Source organism: Periplaneta americana, chromosome 2 (assembly GCF_040183065.1).
Source record: "Periplaneta americana isolate PAMFEO1 chromosome 2, P.americana_PAMFEO1_priV1, whole genome shotgun sequence".
NCBI lineage: Eukaryota > Metazoa > Arthropoda > Insecta > Blattodea > Blattidae > Periplaneta > Periplaneta americana.
In genome coordinates, this window is record NC_091118.1 from 139,579,126 (window position 1) to 139,591,762 (window position 12,637).

The 12,637-nt window shown below is 35.3% G+C and overlaps 1 protein-coding gene across 2 annotated transcripts in view; it reads left to right on the plus strand.

The window, feature by feature from the left end:
- Positions 1-12,637, plus strand: part of LOC138694622 (cytochrome P450 4c3-like) — a 123,409-nt gene that overhangs the window by 86,492 nt on the left and 24,280 nt on the right. The window contains exon 1 of one of the 2 annotated variants that reach the window (XM_069818539.1): positions 2,960-3,017. The exons of the other annotated variant lie outside the window; for it this stretch is intronic. The gene's annotated coding sequence lies outside the window, so the exon portion shown is untranslated. Of the gene's footprint in view, positions 1-2,959; positions 3,018-12,637 lie in introns of those variants that run through there. 2 annotated transcript variants of the gene reach the window in all.

The window sequence follows — 12,637 nt, forward strand, 5'->3', positions numbered from 1 at the left end:
GTACAGTTGTGTTCATATCTGCAGGGATGGAGCAAAGGCAATGATTGGAAAAACAGTTGGTGCAGTATCGCGCATAAAGTCAGTTGCAAAAAATTCCAAAAGAAATCATTGTATTTTGCACAGTCAAGCTTTGGCCACATTAACAATGCCACTCACTTACTTACTTACTTACTGACTTTTAAGGAACCCGGAGGTTCATTGCCGCCCTCACATAAGCCCGCCATTGGTCCCTATCCTGAGCAAGATTAATCCATTCTCTATCATCATATCCCACCTCCCTCGAATCCATTTTAATATTATCTTCCCATTTACGTTTCGGCCTCCCTAAACGTCTTTTTCCTTCTGGCCTCCCAACTAACACTCTATTTGCATTTCTGGTTTCGCCCATACCTTGCTATATGCCCTGCCCATCTCAAACGTCTGGATTTAATGTTCCTAATTATGTCAGGTGAAGAATACAATGCGTGCAGTTCTGCGTTGTGTAACTTTCTCCATTCTCCTGTAATTTCATCCCTCTTAGCCCTTAATATTTTCCTAAGCGCCTTATTCTCAAACACCCTTAACCTATGTTCCTCTCTCAAAGTGAGAGTCCAATTTTCACAACCATAAAGAACAATCGGTAATATAACTATTTTATAAATTCTAACTTTCAGATTTTTTGACAGCAAACTGGATGATAAAAGCTTGTCACCGAATAATAACAGGCATTTCCCATATTTATTCTGTGTTTAATTTCCTCCCGAGTATCATTTATATCTATTACTGTTGCTGCAAGATATTTGAACTTCTCCACTTCTTCAAAATATAAATTTTCAATTGTTATATTTCCATTTCGTACAAGATTGTCGTCATGAGACATAATCATAATACTTTGTACTTTCGGGATTTACTTCGAAACCTATCTCTTTACTTGCTTCCAGTAAAATTCCCGTGTTTTCCCTAATCGTTTGTGGAGTTTCTCCTAACATATTAAAAAATAACACTGTCTCTCAAAAACGTTCTTAATGAAGCAGTAATAATCGTTAATTTTGTCAAGTCCAGACCACTAAATTCAAGACTCCTCAAAATAATTTATGAGGTCATGGGAAGCTTTCATAAATATATGCTTTTCCATACAGAAGTGAGATGGCTTTCTCACGGAAAAAACTTTAAATATACTCTTTGAACTTATGGCTGAGGTGATAGGTTTCTTCATTGATCACCATTTCTAGTTAGACGATTGATTGAGTGACAAACAATGGCTCTTGAGACTTGCCTGTTTAGCTGACATTTTTGTCAAAATGAACGAAGTAAATGTGTCATTGCAGGGGAAAAATTCTAATCTATTCACTGCAGCAGATAAAATCAGGGCTTTCAAGAGAAAATTGCAGTTCTGAATGAGACGTCCAGCCGACCGTGAATTTGAAAAATTTCCTCGAGGAGAACGAAGAAACTCTCGGAGAACTTGATGAAATCAATGAAGAATTTGTAAAGCATTTGGAGGATACGCACCACACTGTAGAGCAGTATTTTCCGGAACAGGAGGGTGAAAACAATTCTCAAAACGTGTGGGTCAAAAATCCATTTTGTCATCAAAGAAAAATTTTCTTCCCTCGCGTCTGAAAAATATGAAGCATTACTGGAATCGACGTCTGATTCATCTTTGCAATCTCAGTTTAAGAATCTCCCTGCGATGCATTTTTGGCACAGCCTGAGAAGAGAGAACCCAGTGTTATCAAAGAAAGCTATTACAATTCTGCTTCCTTTTGTAAGTACTTACATATGTGAAACGGGTTTTCTGTGTGCATATGTCTATCAAAACTAAATACCGAAACAGACTGAATGCAAGTCCAGACATGAGACTTCAGCTTTCCAACATTAAACCCGATAGTAAAGAAATATGCAGTCTTAAACAACAAAAACACTCGCTACTGGTCTATTACAAACAGGTTTTTTTTTTCTGAAAAAAAAAAATTAAGTACCTCAATTTTAGTGTGAATTACACAACAGTATTAACAATGCAAGTGGACTTAATTTCATTTCTGATTCTTGTACTGATCTTTGCAACAGTAGCAAATAGATTTCAGAAACATTTATAATTTTTAAATAGTAGTATGTATAATGTGTGAGTTCAAAAAACATGTTCAGTGTTAGCGGTAAAAGTAAGCCAGGATTACTAATCTTTCTAATAACAGTAAATACATTCCAACAACATTATTTATAATTTTTAAATATGTATAATATTGTGACATCAATAAAAATTTGTAATGATAGTGATAAAATACATTTGGTAATTTAATATTGGTCTGCAATATAGACACATCGCGAAATATTCAGTTAGGTTCCATTGTTCTATTTTGGGTTTAAAGGGGTTCCGTGGACAGAAAAGTTTGAGAAACGCTGGTTACAATATAGAATTACATATTTTGCCTGTCACTACTGATAAGTTCCCTTTCAAAACTAGGCCTATTTTTCTTTCGTTGCATGGAAAATTCTGTCCTACCCTGAAGATATCTGTCCATTAGGAATTAAAATGACTTTTTGAATAAGAGGATCTATTTTTAATATACAAATTTTGGTTATAAGGACTAAAGGAGGAAAATACTTGTATGTTTATATGTTTCTGAACGCTTTTGATAACATTGGAACAAATTTTCTTATAGTATGTTCAAGTTCCAGGATTAGGAAACACAGACCTAATAATTGTTTACAATTTATATTGACATCAAAATGCAGATCTACACCTCAAAAACGGCAGTAAAACAGAGGAAGGGGACTGGATGCAAATAAGTGTTTCTGTCTTAGGATCGTATCGTTTAACTAAGTTTTGACCTTTGTATCTTGACTAAGCAGGAAACGGAGCAGTTTTATTTCCTGTGATTGCAATGTAAATTCTTAGGAGGAAAAATAGCCGATTCATTACATTTGAATTTATAAATTACAATATATACACTCCTGGAAGCATTATATATGGATGATAATTTTTTGATAATAGTCTAACTGGTGAGCAGTGTTGGACAGATTGCGGAGAAGCAGACGTAAGTAAGAACAGAGTAGCAGGAAGGACGGCCATCGTCGGTAAAGTGGGACTAAGAGCATGAACATTTTCTATTTTGCCATGCTATTTGCAATGATTTTGATAATAAGTCAAAATGATAAAGATTATTAATGTAAGACGAATCTACACAAAAAAAAAATGTAATCAACATCGAAACAAAGATAAGTGACCACATTTTTTTTTCATTATAGTAAGGATTGGAGATTCGATTTATTTTTGATTTTCTGAATATACGGAAAAAGCCTAATGATGATATATAATAAAATGAATATCATCCCTCGGTAAAGGGGAACTTAGACCATTGCAAATGTTATATTTTGCTGTGCTATTTCCAAAGGTTGTGACACTAAGTCAAAATAAAATCCTTAAGATTTAGACGAATCAAGAACCTTATGCTTTGTAGTTGTTCGGCTTCGGTATTGAAGTCCACCATATTGTCAGGACAGCTGCCACCTCTCTCATTCTTCATAGTGAGTTTCATATGAAATTCAAAATAGCGGTGTGATGGGTACAATCGACAATTTAAGCATACTTTAATTCTGTTATTACTGCTTTATTAATAACATTTTGTGTGAGTTGTATGTATGACTCTTAGATCTATTTCATTATTCGTAGATTATTAGTCTGCAGTTATTTAAGCTCGTAACGAGTTTTCAAGGTCGATACCTAGCTAAATCGCCTTGCTGCATTTGAAAAAGATGGATTCGCCCCATTTAATCTAAAGACGAGGAGGTGGTAACTGAAATACAGGGCGCCTGAGAGGAAGACCAGCAGATTGGTATCGTGACGGCATATAGGCTGTACCACCAACACACAAATTATTGCTTTCTGTGTTTATAAAATACTAATAGACATCTTCTCAGCCGATATCCCCCCTCTTTGTAATATAACTGCAATAAGTAATTTACGTATTTTATAACGTAGGCTTAGATAAAGTAACAGATGTAAATCTATTCCATTTATTCGATTATTAGAAATACAAATAAACTAATATATAAGTACATTTGAGGAGTAAAGGAACTAACTACCCCACCCTATTACCTCCTGGCTTACTTGCTTTATTGGAGTCACTTTTGTGGTTTCAAACTGCCTTCGTTCAGATGACTAAACAACAACATAAATATATTTATAAACAATATAAGGCAACAAGACACAAAATAGCAACATACCTAAATGGACAAAATCATAAGAAACGACACAAAATTTGAAACAGGGACAACAATAAAAGGTAACATAGACCAAGTGAATAAAATAAAATACAAAATATCCCACACAATACATCATTAGCAACTTTTGACATTACAAACCTAGGCCTATACAATAACATATCCATAAAGGATACACTACAGATACTAGAACAAATGCTCAAAATCAAATACACACCACAAGAACACATTGAAGAAATCATTCACATTCCAGACATCATCACAAAAAAGCTACTTCACATAAAACAACAAATATTACACTAAAACCGAAGGCTTACCCATGGAATCACACAGCATTCTAGCAGAATTGACCTTACTCAACATAGAACAGACATGTATACTAAACAAAGACAACAACAAAGTCGGCGTGACAACATATGTTGGCACACAAGCTTAGACGACATACTAATACTATACAAAGGAAACAAAAGACAGATTCAAAACCTACATAAGCAAAATACGCAAATCTACATTACACATTAGTTATTGAGAGCAACACACCCATAAATTTCCTAGACATTAAAATAACAAAAGTTGACAACATACACACATTCAAAATCTACAGAAAACCAACAACAACAACAACAACACATACACAACACATCCAATCACCCAACACAACACAATCTGCATTTCGAGCAATAGTACAAAGACTAGTCAACATACCAATGTGCCAACAAGACTACAAAGAAGAGTTAAAGACAATCAAATAAATAGCTCAAGAAAACAGATACAACCCTAAAATAATAGACAACATAGTAAGAAAAACAAAACGGAATTATAAAAAAATATAGTAGGAATACAACACAAGAACACAAAAAAAAAAAACATCACACTAACATTCGAAAACGAAAACACACACAAGATTGCAATCTCATTCAAGAAATTAAATTACAAAATGGCATTCAGACCACAAAACACTCCACAAAAGCATCTCAAAAAATAAACAATACAAACAAACAAGTACACTACAAAACACACCTCCACAGGAAACGCAGTCAGAAGGGTGAATTTCTGATGATGGAGCATTGAGTGAAATTAGGCAACAATGTAACTTATTTAATCAACATGTGAAAGCATATATACTGGGTGTTTCAGGCCATATGTAACAGGCTTTTTTCTCGGAAACTATATAGTAGTGATTATTCATAAAAAATTTGATAACAAAAACTTATGTAAAGAATCGTTTGGTAGTAGTACCATTCCCCGCAACAAACCGGAAGTAGAGGTACATGTGATCAACTTAGAAATTTCAAATGAGAACATGTGTCATTGAAGGTACCATTGGAAACTACTTTTAAAAAGAAACAACTTTTACTCAGACTTTTTTTCTAACTTTTATTGTTTACTCCCAAAGCAACAATAATGGTATCTTCTGAGAACTGCTCTATGTTGTTTACGTACGTTCTGTAGCGGTAGTAGGTACAGCATAATTGTAACACTACAGGTTTTGAAACCAAGTCACTTTCCACTGCCTTTTATTTTGCATAGCAACAGTGAATTTTGTTTATTCGTCCATATCACGACATGTCCCTGTGGGTTTGCTATTTGGAAAATTCCATTCTAGAATGAAGAAGCATTCGACATGTTGATAATACTTGGAGAAATCCATAGAAATTGCAGAAAAACAAAACATGTTTACGCAGAGAGACATCCATTGAGCGTCCATCATTCGTACTATGTTTTGCAGCGTCTTGCAAAGCGTGTGCGTACAAACGATGTGGTGCAATCTTTTTTTTTCATCAATTATTCATAGATTTTAATTAGTATTTCTCACGAATATTACTCTCGCTTGAATAGTCTCATAATGACTATCATAACAATTCGTACAATAGTTTAAAATAAATTGCTGTTCACAAACAGAGAGATAAACAAATCAAGATTTCAGGTATAACTCCCTGTCAAGTTGATTTGAATAATTTCGAGGGAAAAATTGTTCCGGAGCCGGGACATTTGGTTTAACGGAAACCAAATGTCCCGGGTTCGATAGCCGGCTCCGGAACAATTTTTCCCTCGAAATTATTCAGAGAGATAAACAGGCAGTCAGGCTGACAACATAAGCCATGCTGAGAAAAAGTTTTCGAAACTAGGAATGCTGAAGTGGTGTTTTTTCATGAAAATCTCGACTTAATTGTAATACAGCATCAAAATACAATACTTCATCTTTATGCTTCGTATAGTGCAACCAAGCGTTTTTTTTAGTATGTTTTCGTACACAGTTCTAATGATTCTTGAACATAGTTCTATTGACTCATGAATGTAAACATATTTACACACACATATCAACAATGTAGTTTTGTACACAGTTCTAATGATTTATGCATATCAACAATAAACTTTTGAGCACAGTCCAATGACTCGTAAATATTAAACATACTTACATCAACAGTATGTTTTTGTACACAGTTCTAATGATTCGTGAACATAGTTCTGTTGACTCATGAATGTAAACATATTTACACACATATCAACAATATAGTTTTGTACACAGTTCTAATGATTTATGCATATCAACAATAAACGTTTGAGCATAGTCCAATGACTCGTAAATATCAAACATACTTACATCAAGAGTATGTTTTTGTACACAGTTCTAATGATTCGTGAACATAGTTCTATTGACTCATGAATGTAAACATATTTACACACATATCAACAATATAGTTTTGTACACAGTTCTGATGATTTATGCACATCAACAATAAACTTTTGATCACAGTCCAATGACTCGTAAATATCGAACATACTTACATCAACAGTATGTTTTTGTACACAGTTCTAATGATTCGTGAACTTAGTTCTGTTGACTCATGAATGTATACATATTTACACACACATATCAACAATATAGTTTTGTACACAGTTCTAATGATTTATGCACATCAACAATAAACTTTTGAGCACAGTCCAATGACTCGTAAATATCAAACATACTTACATCAACAGTATGTTTTTGTACACAGTTCTAATGGTTCTTGAACATAGTTCTAATGACTCTGGATGTAAACATATTTACTTCTACAATATATTTTTGTACACAGTTCTAATGATTCGTGTACATAGTTCTATTGACTCATGAATGTCAACATATTTACACACATATCAACAATATAATTTGTACACAGTTCTAATGATTCATGCACATCAACAACAAAAGTTTTGATCACAGTTCCAGTGGCTCGTGAATATCAACATATTTATATCAACAGTATGTTTTTATATGATTCGTGAATATCAGCATAACATATTTACATGATAAATACCTTTCTGTACGTAGTCTTGATGACTTTTTTTTTTCTATACTCAGAAGGAACTTTTATTTTATTAAGATATATTAAATAAAGACATGTATTTGAATATGCATACATTTTCGTATGGAAAGATTTTGTACTATCAAATTTTATTAATCTAATTGACTGAGATAATTCCCAAACAAAAGGTCCCATTTTCGATAGAGAATTCTGTTCCTTCTAGCCTGATTAATATAAGCTACATAATGTGTTTTAAAGCTATTCTCTTATTTCTGAATAAGGAAGGTGACTGTATGACCTATCAACCACAGTGCAGCATTTTGTCTTTGCTGTGGCTTGAGATTGAAGTCTGGTATTTGAAACATTGCAGGATGAAGAGTCTGAATACGTAAAAGAGCAACAGAAACAGTTGGTACTAATATATTGTAAATTGCCTTTGATAGACCAAAGTTTACTAGGAACTGAGAGGGATCTAGATAACTCCATTCTTGTATATAAGTCCAAAGGTACTTGAGATATCGTGGCACAACACGTAGATCAGGAGGATTTCGCAAATCACCTGCTGTCGTCCAAAACTGTAGCCAGAAAGCGGAAAAACACGATAGAGTATGCTGTATTTTCCGTCCGAGAGTTAAAAATAAAGCCATACACTTCAGACGAATATTTAGTAAACCTATCCCCCTTCAGTGGATTGGAGACTCAAAGTTGACACGAAAGGTGCTTCCTTTCCATAAAAACCGGCAAATTGCACTCGTTATTTGCCTTGCAGAGGTAATTGTTATTGGAAGCACCTGGGCCAGATACCAACATTTCGATAGTAGAAAGGTGTGCACTATCCAACTTCTCTGACGTAAAGTGAGATAAAGATAATAAAGCTGTTGAGCGGTAATTTTAATTGTTTGAGAGACAATTTTCCAATTTTGTTGTTGCATTTCAGTAATGGATGGTGAGAATAACATAGCTAGAATTTTTAAGGATGTAATTGTTCTGAAGGGAGCAACTTGAGGTTGAACATCCCAGGGCCCAAGAGGTATTATATGTGATTTGTGATAGTTTAGCGTCACCCCAGACATCGCAGAATATTGATGTAGAGATTCCGTCATGTGTTGAATATCCTCATCATTTGCAAGGACGACGTTCACATCATCAGCATACGCCGCCACAGACAGATGATAATTATTAAAGGATACACCAGTGATATTTCCATTTAACTTAGTAATAGAGGATGTAGAGCTAAGATAAATAATGTCATGGATGCTGGACAGCCCTGACGAACTGATTTAGAAACAGGAATCTCTGGTGTTTGAAAACCATTAATTTGAATGACTGAGACAATATTAGTATATAAGGTCTGTATATAAGATATAAACTTCACACTAAAACCATACCAAGACAAGCAGTGAAACAGGTATTCATGACTAATATTGTCAAATGCCCTATGGAAATCCAAGGAGGCTATAAGGTATTTGGTTCGGGAGTGATTGGCATGAGCGATGATATCTCTTAAAGAACATATGACATTAAATATATTACGTCCTATTATTCCACAATGTTGTGCTGACTGTAAGAGCTGGCTAAGAAGTGGTCGTATCCTGTTGGTTAGTACCTTCCCTAACAGTTTGTAGTCCTAATTAAGGAGAGTGATTGATCTATAATCATTCACATGATCGTGTCCGTTTTTCTTTTTAATTAGGACCACTATCCCACGTCTTTGAGATGTACATAGTCGCTGTCTAGTAATAATAATATTGAGAACTTCTGTAATATCGGTGACTATTAGGTCCCAAAATTTAAGGTAGAATTCATGTGGGATTCCATCACTGCCAGGTGTCTTCGATTTTTTCCCTTGCAAAAGAGCTTCATAAACTTCTTCCTTACTGATATGTTGCTCCAAGATTTTATTTTCCATTTCCGAGACTCGATATGGTGCAGGTCCAAAAAAATTGTCTAGTTTAATATGTTGAACTGTTTCGTTACTGAACAAATGACTATAGTGTTCGTAAAACACACGACTAATTGAGGATTGTGTAGTATATTCTTGTCCATCGTTATTGTAAATTTTCAGGATCATACTTTTAGTACGTCGTTAGTGGTCAGCCAATAGGTGATATAGACTTGTTTTTTCGTCTAATACATTTTGAGCCACACGAATGCGTATTTTGATTCCTTCAAGTCTCCTCCGGTATATACTTGTAATTTTAGCTTTGATACAACTCATATCAGATCGACTTAGCTGTAGGCACATAAAGCTTCTGTATGTCCGATAAACATCGGAAGTAAAATTTTAATTTATTTTCTTCTGCGTGATGTTTCTTATACGAATATTGTTTGAAAACGTATTTGATTTTGGATTTTACAAGTTTTTCCCACCATTCAGCTATATCAGAATATCGTGTTTTTTCTAAAGTCCACACTTCCGAAGATTGTTGTAAGAGATTTTTAAGTTCTATATCTTCCAAATAACTTATATTCATTTTCCAATATGTTCGACCCATAGGAATAAAGTAGACATTCAATGCTATACGAAGTATAACAGCTGCATGATCAGAGAAGGGAACGGCTGAGGTTTCTACACAACTAATTTTCATTTTAATGTCCTTCAATATATAAAATCGATCCAATCTTGCAGCAGAATTGTGTGAAAAATATGTATATTCCATATTGCGAGCTGTGTGTATCCATACGTCTCCCATGTGCAGTTGATTAATTAGATGTTGTAAAGCAACACTAGGCTGGTAAGCACCGGTACAGTCCTCGGGCCTGAGAAAACAATTGAAGTCCCCTCCAAGTATGTATGATGGGGGTAGGTCACGCAGCAAAATCATTCCTCGCTATCTTTTGTTACTCCCAGAACGTGCATAGATATTTATAAAGACGTCCCCGGTAAGTGCCACTGATACCCCTACCAGACGGGAGTTTTTCAATTTTCTCCAGATTTAGATAAGAACCCTGTACCCAAATGTTCCTATCCAATGTTGATATATGAATTATAATCATAAATTGAGCAAAAACTGTCACATACGACTTCTTGTAAAAAAACAATGTCTATGTCATTTACATTTAGAAAAGACTGTAACATTTTCATTTTTGTAGGTGATGAACTGCTATTAAAATTTACCGTTGCAATAGTCAAAGTCAGTGCCATAATAAAACTATAGATTAGAGGTGAAGCCATGAAGACAAATATTGATCTGCTTTCCGTAAGTGTAAGGTGCCTGACTTGCTTTCGTCAGACTTGTAGGGATGTACACGTTGTTTCGTAATCACTTTCGTTAGTTTTTTTTAACCATGCGTCTCAACTCGTGAATCAATCATGTCTACTTCACTTTCCAATGTCTTCCCTTCCAGTTCTATCTCGTCACTCCAATTATCACCTTCCACCCGCTTCCGAGACTCCTGTATACTGGTTGTTACATTAGACTGATTACTGCTCCCCTTTGTTAATTTAACATGATTTACATCATCTTTTATGTGGGAATCCAGTTGTGATGAGTTTCCACATATTTTGTTTTCTTCTATGTTCGTAGATTGAACATCATGTTTGATTGGATCAAGTTCAGGATTTTTCTTACGGCGTTTCTTCCCAGGCTCTTTAGCTTCAATATATGTTTTAGAAATTTGTCCATTACTTGTGCCACTTTCACCCTCATGAGCTGTTATAGTATCAGAATCTTCCATTTCAACAAGATTGGTCTCTATATCGTCTCGTATGGGGTCATGACCTAATAACATGGTCGGCCTGGTAGTAGTTTCAGTAGAAGTTTCATCTACTCTTGTGAAATCTTGTCCATCTTGTCCATCTTCTCTAGTATTCGGCTCAGTCTTACGCAATCTAGCACTGGTGGTTGCCTCCTCTGAGATCGGAAGAAAGGTCGAAAGATGATTTTCATCAGGCAAGTCTCGTATCGGTTTCAAAAGATCACTCATCTGAAAGTGTCTGTTATTGTTATTCCCAATTTGACGCGAATCTTTACCAGGACAATAACGGCGAATATGAGATGCACTGCCACAAAGCAAGCAAGTTTGTTCGTGACTGGGAGCGACAACATAAGCCTCATAGCCAGCAATATATACTGTAGAAGAAATTTGCTTGTTGATTTGCATATTCATTAATCTGATATTAGTATCCACCTGAAAACGATATTTTTGGACCACTTTTCATTTATTATCTCTTGCACTTTGCCGTAAGTTTGCAAAACATACATATTTCTGTTATTTGGAACTTCTGGTGGCACGTTTAAGATTCTAACTGTAGTCGTATCAAACTCACCTGCTGTTATGTTTACAGTTGTTGTTGCACCATTCATTAACTGGATTGTTGAAGTTCCGGTGTGTAGTTGAAGATATTTCTAGTAGCTAAGTTGATTATTGAACTTTATGTACACTGCATTCTGTTTACTCACTAGTTGTAATGTGTCCAATTCATCTTCTCGAACGTTGATATTTTCTTCTAACCGTTGGTGTATTTCATATGCAGTAGGACGTTGTTGATCTTTGTTAAAAACTGTTTTAATAGTATTCTTCCTACATATTTTACTTGCCATTGTTAGTCAAAGTAATTCAAACAAACCAAGAAAAAAGAAATCGCGAGCACACTAGTCGGAACACAGCAGCTCAACAAGACTGAGAGATGAGACGTCCGTCAACCGCAAGGTTTGGAACGTAACTCCTGCAAGGGTGAAAGTATCAGACGTCCTGTGAGGGATGGGAAACAAGCTGCCGATGTCCTCCCTGCTGTGATAGTTAATCCTCATGACTCCACAAGAAGGATTGCCCGTGACTCAGGATTTCACCATAGTATAGTGTTTAGAATTCTCAAAGACAGCAAATTTCATCCATACCATATTCATCTCTATCAGGAAATTGGGAGGACATGACTTCCAGTCTCGCCTTTACTTCAGAAACTGGTTTCAAAACACGGACTGCAATTTGAGCTCAGAATTCTGTGGCCTGATAAGGCAACTTTCAAAAGTAATGGTCAGGTGAATCTCTACAATGCCCATTACTGGTCTCCGGTTAATCCACACTAGCTACATGAAGTGGATTACCAGCATTTCTGGAGCCTCAACACATGTGGCCTCCTCCGACACCGAATCATAGAATCATACCTTTTTGAGGAAAGTTTGATTGGTAGAACTTGCACA